Genomic DNA, 12,419 nt, shown 5'->3' on the forward strand with positions numbered 1-12,419 from the left:
TTGCTCCAAACCTTGAGTGTTAGGATTATACTCACATGCTTTTGAGTAATGTAAAGAGCGATTCTTCTTATAAACAGGTGCTTGCACATAAAACTTTCACTCAGCATTAATTTAAACAAGGTATAAACACCTGTCAGGTACAAAGACAACTTAATAAAAGTATTCTGAAATTCTATGTGGAATAAGAAGTATTTGTTTAGTGCGCAACAGATGATGGCGGGCCTCATCGTATGGCTTTGCACCGCTATTAGTAGCAGTAGTATTTTTACACCGATATTTGTGATGATACTGGACTGGAATCGTTGCCATGTACTTACAGCACACGTTTGCATTAGATCAATTCCTTTTCATTCGCCTGAGAAATGTTTGACTTTTCTTGAGGCCACACTTTAGAGCGGAAGCACAAAATTTCTCACGCCATAAGTATCAAAATTCAGCAGTAAGCGGTCAAACAAAAGTAAGGAAAAAGATTTGTCTGGTTAGACAGGAAGTTCAAGGCAAGACGTGGTGACTTTTGATCCCCAATTGTGAAAAAAAAGCCATAAGATATATGTGGAACTGGGTGCGAGGATGTTGTTGATCTCTACAGTAAGAAGTAAGACAAAGTAATCGGAAACATCTCTGTGTAAGACACTCACCGTGTTCTCCCTTATTTGACCAAAATTTACGTCACACATAAAACCAAACCAACACTGAAGTGCATAATAGTTCATCAGTAAGTTTGCATACTTCTTCAGCAATAATGCTTAAGTGTGAATGTATGGTGGAATACAGGTTAATAGATGTCTTGCAAATTTTTCTTCATTGCATTTTCATTTGTAATTCTCCAACTTGATTCCCCACTTTTACTGAGAGTAATTACACACAATCTTTCACTCAAAAGGCAAAAATACATGATTTTAAACTACTACTAAAGGACACTTACATTTCAAAAACACTTAGATGTTTAAAGAATTCTTTGTCTGTTTCAGATTAAGTCAAAAATACTTTTCCGATATTTGTATGCTTAATACATGCACAAAAAAATCTGATAATGTTAGTAAAACTCGTTTGAACATCTGTTGCTCATGCGCGTCTGGAAGAAAATGCAAACAATTCGAGAACATAAAAGTAGCTGAAGTACTGTTATTTCTTCCATGCACATTAGGTTCTGGAACAATTGTTTTCTCGTTTCATTATGTATCTCATATGTGGAAAAAATATGATGATTCTGGATTCACTGCACTGTTTTCTGTTTCAAAGCAATGGATCAAAGTGTAATGAAACAATGTACCAACATATGAGGTTAGCTAAGAGAAACTGTCCTTCTGTAAACACGATCAATGGGTCTAACGATGACTGTATTGGATTAGATTTCGAGTTTAGCGTCCGGTTGAGCAGCAAGGGTATATGTGACATGGACCTTCAGCCTAACTCTATATCCGAACCATATAATATCCTGCTGGGAATTGATCCCAGATCTCTCACACCAATGACGTACGCCATCTACGTGGACCTCAAAAACCAAACGACAATAACCATGTTAACGTATTCAGTATAACTTTTCCTCAAATGAAGAGAAATGTATTAACGTGATTTGAATTGGATTTTTGAAACCGATGACTTGTGTTTATTTCTTTCCTTCAGTTTTACCTTCAATCTTCAAGTATAATTTTCTTTCATGCCAAAAAGTGCTTCTGTGCATTATTGTAGTCGTAATTATGTCTAGATTTCTTTTGTAAGGTCCATTCGTTCAGGTCTAACACTTGATTGACATCATTTGGTTTTAACTCCAATTGTCATATTTCCTTTCCGAGATTAAGCAAAAATTTAAGTCTCATAAAACCCACAGTTAAATGGTTTTAAATGGGGTCTGTTAACTTTAGCTTTATACCACCCATTGGTTTCTGTTTGATAAGCGTCTTACGAAAGAGAAAAAAGAGAGAAGAATGCTACAAGTTGTAAAGTAAGTTTCAGTTTCTTGTTTGTGGATACCGCGAACACATCTTTGGTGACGAGGGCAAAATTGCTATTTACGTGGTAAATGTGGTGACAGTTACGCTGTTAGTAGCTGTATATAATGAATAGTATATGCATCTGTGTTATACTTTTATGTAGTATTTTCCTTTCAATCCGTTCTAACAACGCTATAAATAAATTAGTAACGTTAGTTTGTTATCCTTATGCCTATAATTATCTAATAATTTCCATGCATGAATAATTAACATTTTCTTTTCTGTGATTGGTTATAGATCAATTTACTATTTGTATGTGTTTAAGAATAACATATTAGCGCAGTATTTCTACCATACACATAAAAGTTGTACTTGTTTATTTTGTGCTAATTGTACGCCGTATTTCAAACGAAATATATTCATGCATTTTTAATTCACATGTATGCTAATGCCTTTTTCCGGAGAATATAATGTTCATATATGGCGATGGAACACTTTCTCGTTATTTTTTTTAGTCTTAATTAGCAGTGTTCGATGCGCCTCGTTTTTATTAAAAAAATATATGGTATGTACGGATGGGTTGTCATAGATAATCTTTGACTCCTTGTCCAATCTCATAATTTTTCCAGTTGCTGTGCCTTATAGATGGTATTTTATCATAACAGACAATGTACCATTTCATCTTTGGGTTTCTACACACATGCTGTAACGTAAATTTTGGTCAAATACAGGGTAGAGAGACGCGTCATATACATATATGCCTCCAAGTATTTCGAATTTTTCCTTACTGTAATGATCAACAATTTCCGCTTCAAGTTACATAAACGTAGTCATATATCTTAGCACATAACATTTTGCAGAGTTGAAGATCAAAAAACACCACGTTACAGGTTAACGCTTCCTGTCTGACTAATACTTTTTTTATTAGTTTGCGCACTTACTGTTGGATACTTCAAATTTTTATATATGACATGAGAACTTTCGTGCTAACTTCTGATATATACGAGGGTCATTTAACTCGAACTGGTAACACTGTACGATTGGAGACAAATGACGAACGTAGTGTGTTCCGTGAATGTGTACGGGTCAATTCAACGCTGCTGCGGTTCCATATTACGTGTATGTTGCTAGTAGACATTGTTAAAGTGATTGTTGTGTGAAATACCAACCTAACGCAGTGTTCACGTGTGCAGAACTGCGTGTTTTATCAAATTCCAGGTGGCACGAGGGCAAAATGCTAAGCCGATCCACAGAGGATTAGCATAGGCCTGTGGTGAAGCTGCTCTACCGTATCGGACAGAGGCGAGATGGGTTGCAGCATTTCAGGCGGGGCGACGTTCAACAAATAAAATACACGTCGGAGGGCATATGGGAACGGCTACTGACAAAATTCGTATTGTAATACTACGGACACTGCTTGATGGTGATCGGCGCTGGACATGTAGTAAATTGGCGCAGGAGCCTAACATTTCTTCCGGAACAGTGTTCCGCATGCTAACACAAGATCTTGGAATGCTGAGAATTGCAGCCACATGGGTACCGATTGCTCTGACCGATTTTGAAAGTGGCATAGGTGGAAATGTGCGCGCCAACACCTTCAGCGTTACAATGAGGAAAGTGATGACTTCTTGCACCGCATTATTGCAAGTGACGAAACGTGGGGAAGATCCTACAAGCCTTATTGAAACGTCAGTCAGTCAACACCCAGAATCTCCACGACCGAAAAATCTTGCGCAAGAGCCAGCAAACTTGAAGGTGATGATGATAAGGTGAAGGTACGACCACCAAGGCATTATCCAGCCACATCAAGTTCTGCAGGGTGTTACCGTCAACGCTGCATACTATGCTTCATATCTCAATGACCATTTGCGACCAGCATAGCAGCGCTAACGTCCTCACCTCCTGGAGTCTGGACCAATTCTCCTACATGACAATGGGGTTGGGAGGTACTGGAGCACCCGCCATACTTCCCGGATATGAGTCCCTGCGAGTTTGATCTTTCCCGAAAATGAATGTACTTCTCAGAGGAAACGTTTCAGAGACATTCCCAGCATTGTTCGTGCCTTAGGGCGCACTGTCACAACGTAGGGCTTTGACAGGTATTTAACGGTTACCAGGCATCTAGCGAAGGGTTCAACAGGCTGGCGGAGACTACATCGAATCACTGCAAGCTTCTTCAGGTGAGTGATTCACTACATTCCACGTGTGCGTGGGTTTTCTCGGGGTTCTCCCGTTTCCTCCCACTTTCTTCATTCCACCATTTCACTCATCTCTCACCATCACCGTCTCCTTTAGCCTAACCGGCATAATCGTGGGACGTAAAACTCAAACATTTCATTTCATTTTCACTACATTCCATTCCACAATTATGTTGCCACTTCGAGTGAAATTACCCTCGTATACTGACTATCAACGCATTAGGCTACTTGTGTTTTATGGTGGAATTGGTTATTTCTGCTTATGCAACAAGGAGATTTTGAATGATATGCTCTGCTGTTCTCATGGGCTCTGAAACACTGGCGCTTGCGCAATTGGTGTGTACAGTTGTGAAGGTTTCTTGAGAAACTGCTATTCAATTTACCGAACACGTGATGGGCACACTAAGTTCGCATGACTATACAAACACACCCTTTCTCAGCAGTAGTACGAACTCATAGATTACACTACCATTTTATGTGAGAGGGGTGAAATATTACTGTGAAAATGCTGATAAGGCACGTTGTGCATGGTTAGAGATATCCACCAGGGGAAATTTCGTATCTTTTGAAGAGGGATGGAATTTCATCTCTAGACCACACTTTGAAATCATCCTCTAGCTCACACAACTGCGAATCTACTATCGCAATTTAACGTGAGATATTACTAATTTCTTTCCAAGGTTGTGTGCTTCACCAGGGATTGAATCAAGGATTACGAGTATTGAGGGCACGTGTTAACCTTTCTCACTTCAAAAGGGAACTTCCTCCTTTGAACAGAGTTATAGTAGGTTTTATGATGTGTTGTATGGAAAGATGAAAAAAAATATATTTTATCGTACAATATTTATTCTATGGTGTATATATAAAAACCATAATATAGACATGTCTCTTTCTATTTTCGCATAATATTGTGCTCAGTCGGACATCTTACACTTACAAGGAAGTAATTAAAGTGGTACGCGTGACTCTACATATGTTATATATGGTTAGAAAGGCAATACCTTTTCACCTTCACATGTGAAATATCTAGCTTCAATGGGGCCTGCAGGGTGCGTGATGACCATTTAAATATTCGAGGAAGGGACGCTCCAAGACACCAGAAAAAGTGAACAAAAAAAGAAGCTATGATACGATTAAAGGAGTAGTGGTGTATATAGGTTTGAAAGGTAGCTAATACGAATCTGACATCAAATGTTTATAAATCAAAATGGCGGACACATTCTATATGTCTGAAATAGGGTATATAGAAACATTCCACGGTCGCTATGTATGAATCGGTTACAGAAGTGTAATATTCAAAATGGCGAATCCAACATGGCGAAGAAAATGGAAAACACTGCATGGAACTGAAACAATGTAGTGGCAGTAAAAATTTCCTGTTTGAAGAGCAAATAATCCGACAACTGTGTTCATGGTATCACATTATGCCGTTTACACTTGTAAACCTAGGTATGCAGTAATGCACACCCAAGCACAGAAGTATCCCCTCCTCCTAAGTGCTCTAATTCCATTACTTGGGGTCCAGGTCATTTGCCTACAGAGATGTAACCCAAATTATATGTTACTTTTCTGTGCACTGACAGCAGTTGGTAGCCCTTATGAAGGTGTTTATGCTAGTAAAATTTTAAAGTAGGTGACTAACGAAACATTTCTCTATTCTAAGATGAATCTCTATGATTCGGATCGTAGTTTCGAAAGAACACCACATATTAATCTCAATATTGCTGTGTATGTAATGTATTATTTCTTTATATTCTGTATGTTTAGAGAAACAAAAATACTAACCACGCATGAATCAGTCAATGCTTGAAAGTAGCTGAAAATATCAAATCTAGAACAACTGTTGGAAATAAGTTCGTAAATGATTGCCTTCATTGATGGATTTCCTCCAATTCTCCTCATTCGAACATATTTTTCTTTCTGGAGGGAAGATCTTTCTTGTCACATTGAGTATACATTGAAATCAAAATTGAAACATTTGGAAAGGTTTCAACCCGGGTCCGCCGAATACAAGTTCAGTACGCTAATCACTTACCTAATGCGTCACTTCCTCTTACAATTATTAGCTGCTTAAAATCGTTGCATGTAAGACTATAGAAAATACTAATGCTGATATGAGGAGACGTTCCTTATGACTGTCACAATGACTTACTCGGGATTTCCTTGTTTAACTCAAAAACAAGTTATATAGACCTTCGTTGATGAGGAAAATATCACGAAACGTTCTTTAATTTTATGCTACCTCATCGTTTTTAACTGCTCCCAATTTACATTACTACTATTCTTCCTCGTCATAACTTCTAATTTCCAAAGACGAAAAGCCGGCAGATATTATTTTCGCATTCTTTGTAGAAAAAGGAAGTTTTATTTTTATCCTCCGTATCTACTAGTTTATGTTTTTTAATTTTTGTGTGAGAAATTTGTGGTATTTTGGCAAAGCATGAAACTCGTATGGAAGAGACGCAAGTTCGAATCCCGTCGTGGTAATTATTTTTTTTTCTTAATTGGAAGATATTGTTTACGTAATTGCTATTCTAATTCTGTTATTACTTTCATATTATTATTATTATTGGAAGGGGAGACTTGGCTACATATTTTGTATTATATGAAGCTTTGGTTATTCAATTTGATTTTTGTTGTTGATATGGAACGTATTTGAAGTGGTGATTGCTTAAAACGTTAATCTTTCGGGCAGTAGTAGTAGAAGAAGAAGAAGAAGTTGTAGAAACATAAGCAATTTCTTTGAAATAATAACATTTGTTTTTGATCAGTCGTATTTTTGACCTATACTAACGATATTCGTCAATTGTTCGCTAAACACGTTACATTCCCAGACAATACGAATCAAGGTTAATACTGCTGACGTCATCTTGTAGGTTACTGTTCTATTACCAGTGGACTGTAGAAAGTTGTATAAACACAGACCGAGAGAAATTGAATGTTTTCTGTTATATTACATTGGAAGAATCAACAATACAAATAATAAAAATTTTTATTAATTACCCGACGGGAATCGAACTGAGGACCGCCGGAGTGTGAAACTAACGCTTATCTCCATACCCTTATACATCGCTGTCAATTACGTAGGCGAAAACTTGGTGTGAACTGTTTTAATCAAATTGCACACTTTTACCATTTCAATGTTGTAAGAGTCTTGTTTTGTTCAAGGGCCGCGGTGGCTCAGTGGTAGAGCGTTCACCTCTGGTGCTTGGGGTCCCGGGTTCGATCTCAGCCCCCGCCAAGTGAACTTTGTGGTGGACAAAAACCGGGTCCGTGGGTTTTCTCGGGGTTCTCCCGTTTCCTCCCCGTTTCTTCATTCCACAATTTCATTCATCACTACTCATCACCGTCTCCTTTAGCCTAACCGGCATAATCGTGGGACGTAAAACTCAAAGATTTCATTTCTTGTTTTGTTCACAATAAAATAGTGTGTGTTATGTAAACACAATATCAAGAGAATTCGAATCTAAATTGACAAAGTTAATTGTTGAAAATGAGTGTTTGAAGGAGTATTAGTGGATGCTGTTGCAGCATTTGGATATGCGGAAATTTAACATCCTGCTTTAGGATCAAGGCTAATGTTATGTGAAACTACAGATTAAATACATCTCTTCGAGTATTTCTTTATAATTATATTCTTTCACGAGCCAGTAATATACATTGCAGATTGTCGAGTTCAACGTTTTATCCAGGTTGCTCGATATTGGGCGAAAAACTCCTCCGAAAACGTGATGTGTGCACAGAACACTCAAACGTACTTTGTATATACTTTTTTCTGTTAATTACGTTATTTTGTATGAAAGTTCTTTTTGTGAAAGCTAGAAAAGGAAAGGTGATAATGCAAACAACCTGAAATTCAAGCTATTCCATGCTGAAAGCGTCCGTGGAATTGCGGTGGGCAACTAGAGACCTCTTGTCAAAAATTAGATGCCCTGCAGTGATTATTTGCTGTAGTCTCACTTCCGTTGTGAAAATTATACCACCAGCCACAGACACGCGACGAAACGCCAATGAACCACAAAATTACTCCCCCAAAATATGTTAAATCTTGTATGCGTGATTAGTTTACATTACAAGGAATCTATGAAAACACTTAGAAAAGTACCCCGAAGCGGGCGCGAGCCAATAACCTTACGATCCAAAGGCGTGTGTTCTTGCGACTTCGCCAAGGAGGCGACAAAGGTGACGTCGCATATAAAGGGATTAATTATTGAGGTCTTTTTAATTTGGTCAATCAGAGAGCTCCTGGAACCGTGTATATTCGACGACAACCGTTTGGGATCAGAGGAGTGTGTTGGCCATATAGTTTTGTATTAAAATTACGCGCATCTATTTACTTTATTTCATAGTTCTCTCATTTTCGCGTACTTTTAGATAAATAAATAGATGCGCGTAATTTTCTTATACAATTATATGTTGAACGCCTTTTTTAAATCCCAAACGGTTATCGTCGAATAAGCACGGTTAAAGGAACACTGTGTCGGTCAAATTAAAAAGACTCAACGATTTATCCCTCTGTAAGGAGTTGCTTATGTGAGTGTCACAATGACTTACTCAAGATTTCCTTCTTTAACCCAAAAACATGTTACATAGACGTTTTTCAATGAGGAACATGTCACGGAACGTTCTTAAAGGTTATGCTACGTCATCGGTTTCAGCCATGGTCCCGATTTACAGTAAAGTTCTTCTTTACCTTCTAGTTTCCAAAGAAGAAAAGATGGTAGAAATTAATTCACATTTTTTAAATTATATCAACACATATCGAAATAGTGTGTGTTATGTTTATCTAACATAACTACTAGTTTTTTTCTTATAATTGTATGAGGAATTGATGGTTAAGTCTGAAAGTAGAGAACTGCTATTACAGCGCCCCGGGTTCGAATCCCGTCGTGGCATTTAATATTTGCTATTTATTTGAAGGTATTGCTTATGTAATTGATATTGCAATTCTACTATTTCTCTATTATTATTACTATTATATTTATTGGAAAGTCGAGACTTGGCTACATATTTTATATTTTATGAATTTTCTGATTGGGTTTCAAGTCTTTGTTGAATGATCAACACATTCCATTGTAGGGGGTTTGCCACAGAGAAATATCATCCTCTTGTCTTATATTTGTTTACTTGCACGATACACCAAGCCTGGATACTACGTTTCACTTTTCTATACCTACGGGAAATACCCTAGCTTTGTTGATCATAAGAGAGTAAGTTGATAAGCGATGAGATCAATGAACATTCCTTATTAACAATATTTAAAATATCAGGTTGTTGGAAAAATCACGACGTATTTCGGTAAAATATAACAAATGATTTGTAGATATACTAGAGTTATTCGGATAATGCAGTAGTTATATCATGAATAGCTAAGATATTGAGCGTATTGTGTATTAATATTGCTTTTGTTTGGTTTCGTTTATCTTACAACACACAGAAGATGGAAGACAATTTTTTTTTTTGTTGTAGCGTTACAGATTTCACCTGGAAATTTTCCACATATTTGACCCCTTCATCTTCATTTTAAGTATGCGTGTCATCTGTTATCATAAAAAACTCTGAGGCAGTGACATGCATTCCTATACCATTGTAAAGCAAAGGTACTTGCAGGGACCACCTAGCACAGGGTATGCGAATGTTTCTCAGACTCTTTTTCATTTTCACGTAACCTACCATTTTCTAGTAACCTACTCCCAAGATTAAAAGCGAGCTCAGGTCTTCAAATTCCCTTTGCTCTAAACTGGATTAGATTTTTGTCATTAAAATGTGGCCATATTCCAAAGTCTTGTGCGGGATTTTCGGAGTTGATGCCTTCACACTGTATAGCTAAGTACGTATGTATGCATAATAAAAATTTGTACGCAATAAATGCACAGTACCAGTACTCAAGAAAATAAGAGAGTAGAAAACATCAGGAGATAAGCAATGACTTATCTGGTGGCATCATTTAACTTTGTTACAAATGTGTGCTAAGAAACAAAAGCATCATTATGAAAATATGTTCCGGAAGAAATTATTATTATTATTATTAATTGTTTGCTGATCTTTTACGAACATTATGAAACTTTCAGAGCCCAACGAAATCAAGTCTATGATCCGAGAAAGTGATACACTGTTTGTAGGTACGCGTACGTATATGATTATTTAGAATTGACCATTTTCTTATTCAAAAGGTATTTAGAATGGATATGAATCTATAAATAATGAAAGGGACTTCAGTTAGATATCTCAAATATGAAGTATGTAAAATGTTTTTTTTTTTAAAAAAAAAAACGATTTATCTGTGCACTGAATGCAATAACGATAAATGATCCTGTGAAGAAGGCCCACCAAATTTTTATAAGGATGGAAAATCAAGGTATAATTTCTTACCCTTAAGTGTGAGTTCGTCTTTAACAAAAATGCAAGGAATATGTGTATATTTGTAAGTACATAATTACATTCTTTTTACATTTTATAATCATCGTGGCTACATGAATGAATAATTTCTTGAAATATGAAGTACATCTCTGCCATATAACTACTTTCCATGTGACCTAGTACCAAAATAATTTTAATAAAGAGTGAATTGGTCTGACGTCTCTCTACAAAAGCCTGATATTAAAGCACATATCTGTATAGATGGATAAACCCCATAGAAACGTTTTCACGAGCGGTATAGTAGTAGAAAATGCATTGATAAGAGACGAAGGGAAGACCTAAACCAGTTTGCTGTTATGAATCTCAAGTTCTAGGATACAGTATGAGCATTTTTTGACTTCGGTAATTCAAAAGTAGTGAGCCTTGTGCACAAAAGATGGCGTGATCATCCCAAATCTTAGATTATATGAGTCTCAGCCGGTAAGGCTTAAAAGCATTCGTTAGCAGACAGTTGAAGCTAGTAGATGTAAACCGCATTGAAATTCTCGCATTCAGACGTAAAATATTATGCCGTGAAAATGAATGATCTAGTCGCAAAGCTGTACTACATCTTTCGATTTTATTGCGATTAAGATGTAAATGCTGCGCAGGCATGCTAAGAGATAAGTGTTGTTTACTAACTTATTTCGGTAAAATATGACAAATGATTTGTAGATATACTAGAGTTATTCGGATAATGCAGTAGTTATATCATGAATAGCTAAGATGTTGAGCGTATTGTGTATTAATATTGCTTTTGTTTGCTTTCGTTTATCTTACAACACACAGAAGATGGAAGACATAAAATTGCATGTTCATCATATTTTATTTGTTTACTTCAGGCAAGGGATGAAAGCGAGAATAGTGTTTGTCATTTTATTGTCCCTAACGTTTCTGTGTTTAGTCTCTGTTCTTAAAAAGTTACTGGATAAACTGTTACAGTTAGTAAAACGCGTTAAAATAGGAAACATAAAGTACTGAGGAAGGTTCGTTTAATTAGTTAACATTTAGGAAAACAATTGCGTGCCCTGGAACACCAGATTCCAGTCAATATGAATATCTGTCCAGTGCCGAGTCGCGAAAAATCAGGGCCCAAGGCGAGAGCATACGGCAGCACCCCGTAGATATAATTGAGATCGCTACGAAAGCCGCGAAGCGCCACCATGGTTGGCATAAAACAATTTTCGGAAGTAAACCCTGCTTTTCCTTGATTTTGAGGACTTTTAACACATTTTTCTTCTTTTCTTTATTTTTCCTCTCGACTTTTGCGCTCCCTTACTTGGTTGCCCTAGGCCGTAGCCCCGCTCGCTTTCCGTCACGGCACGGCATTGTACCTGTGAAGAGTTCCAAGCACTCAAAAGACCAATTTCTCATGCATGGCCTTGATTGTTTGTATGTCCTTTTAGTTGTCAATTTGAAGTTGAATTCCCTGGACTATTCTTTCTTCATAATACTTTATATTTCATCATGACTGAAATCAGAAAGTTTCACCATTATTACATTGAAATCGTAAAAGTGCGTAACTACTGAATTTACTGCACATCCAGGTTTCCTCTTCTCCCAGAACAGTGATGTCGTAGGGAAGTGGTTTATACGTTAATTTCATAATGTTTGTGTCGCGGGTCCGATAACTCCTGAGGATATTAATGAAATTTTTTATAATTTGCAATATTTATACTTCTCGTGTATATTTATATGAAAAATATTCAATTTCTCTTTGTCTCAGGGTTGAGACGATTTTCTTCACAGGTGAAATGTCAACTACACAAAATTACGTCATCCGGATCAACCTTGATTCGCACTGTCTGGGAACGTGACGTTTCTGGACAAGAACTGGTGAATGCATAAGGATAAACACGTCCTTACTGTTATAGCATGGGCCAGAAAT

The 12,419-nt window shown here is 37.0% G+C and overlaps 1 protein-coding gene across 3 annotated transcripts in view; it reads left to right on the plus strand.

Annotated features, from left to right (window-relative positions):
* The window catches only part of LOC145674438 (uncharacterized), a 77,282-nt gene that overhangs the window by 38,473 nt on the left and 26,390 nt on the right, over positions 1 to 12,419 (plus strand). The gene's annotated exons all lie outside the window — the stretch shown is intronic.

The sequence above is a fragment of the Thermobia domestica genome, chromosome 17, assembly GCF_964235325.1.
Source record: "Thermobia domestica chromosome 17, izTheDome1.hap1.1, whole genome shotgun sequence".
NCBI lineage: Eukaryota > Metazoa > Arthropoda > Insecta > Zygentoma > Lepismatidae > Thermobia > Thermobia domestica.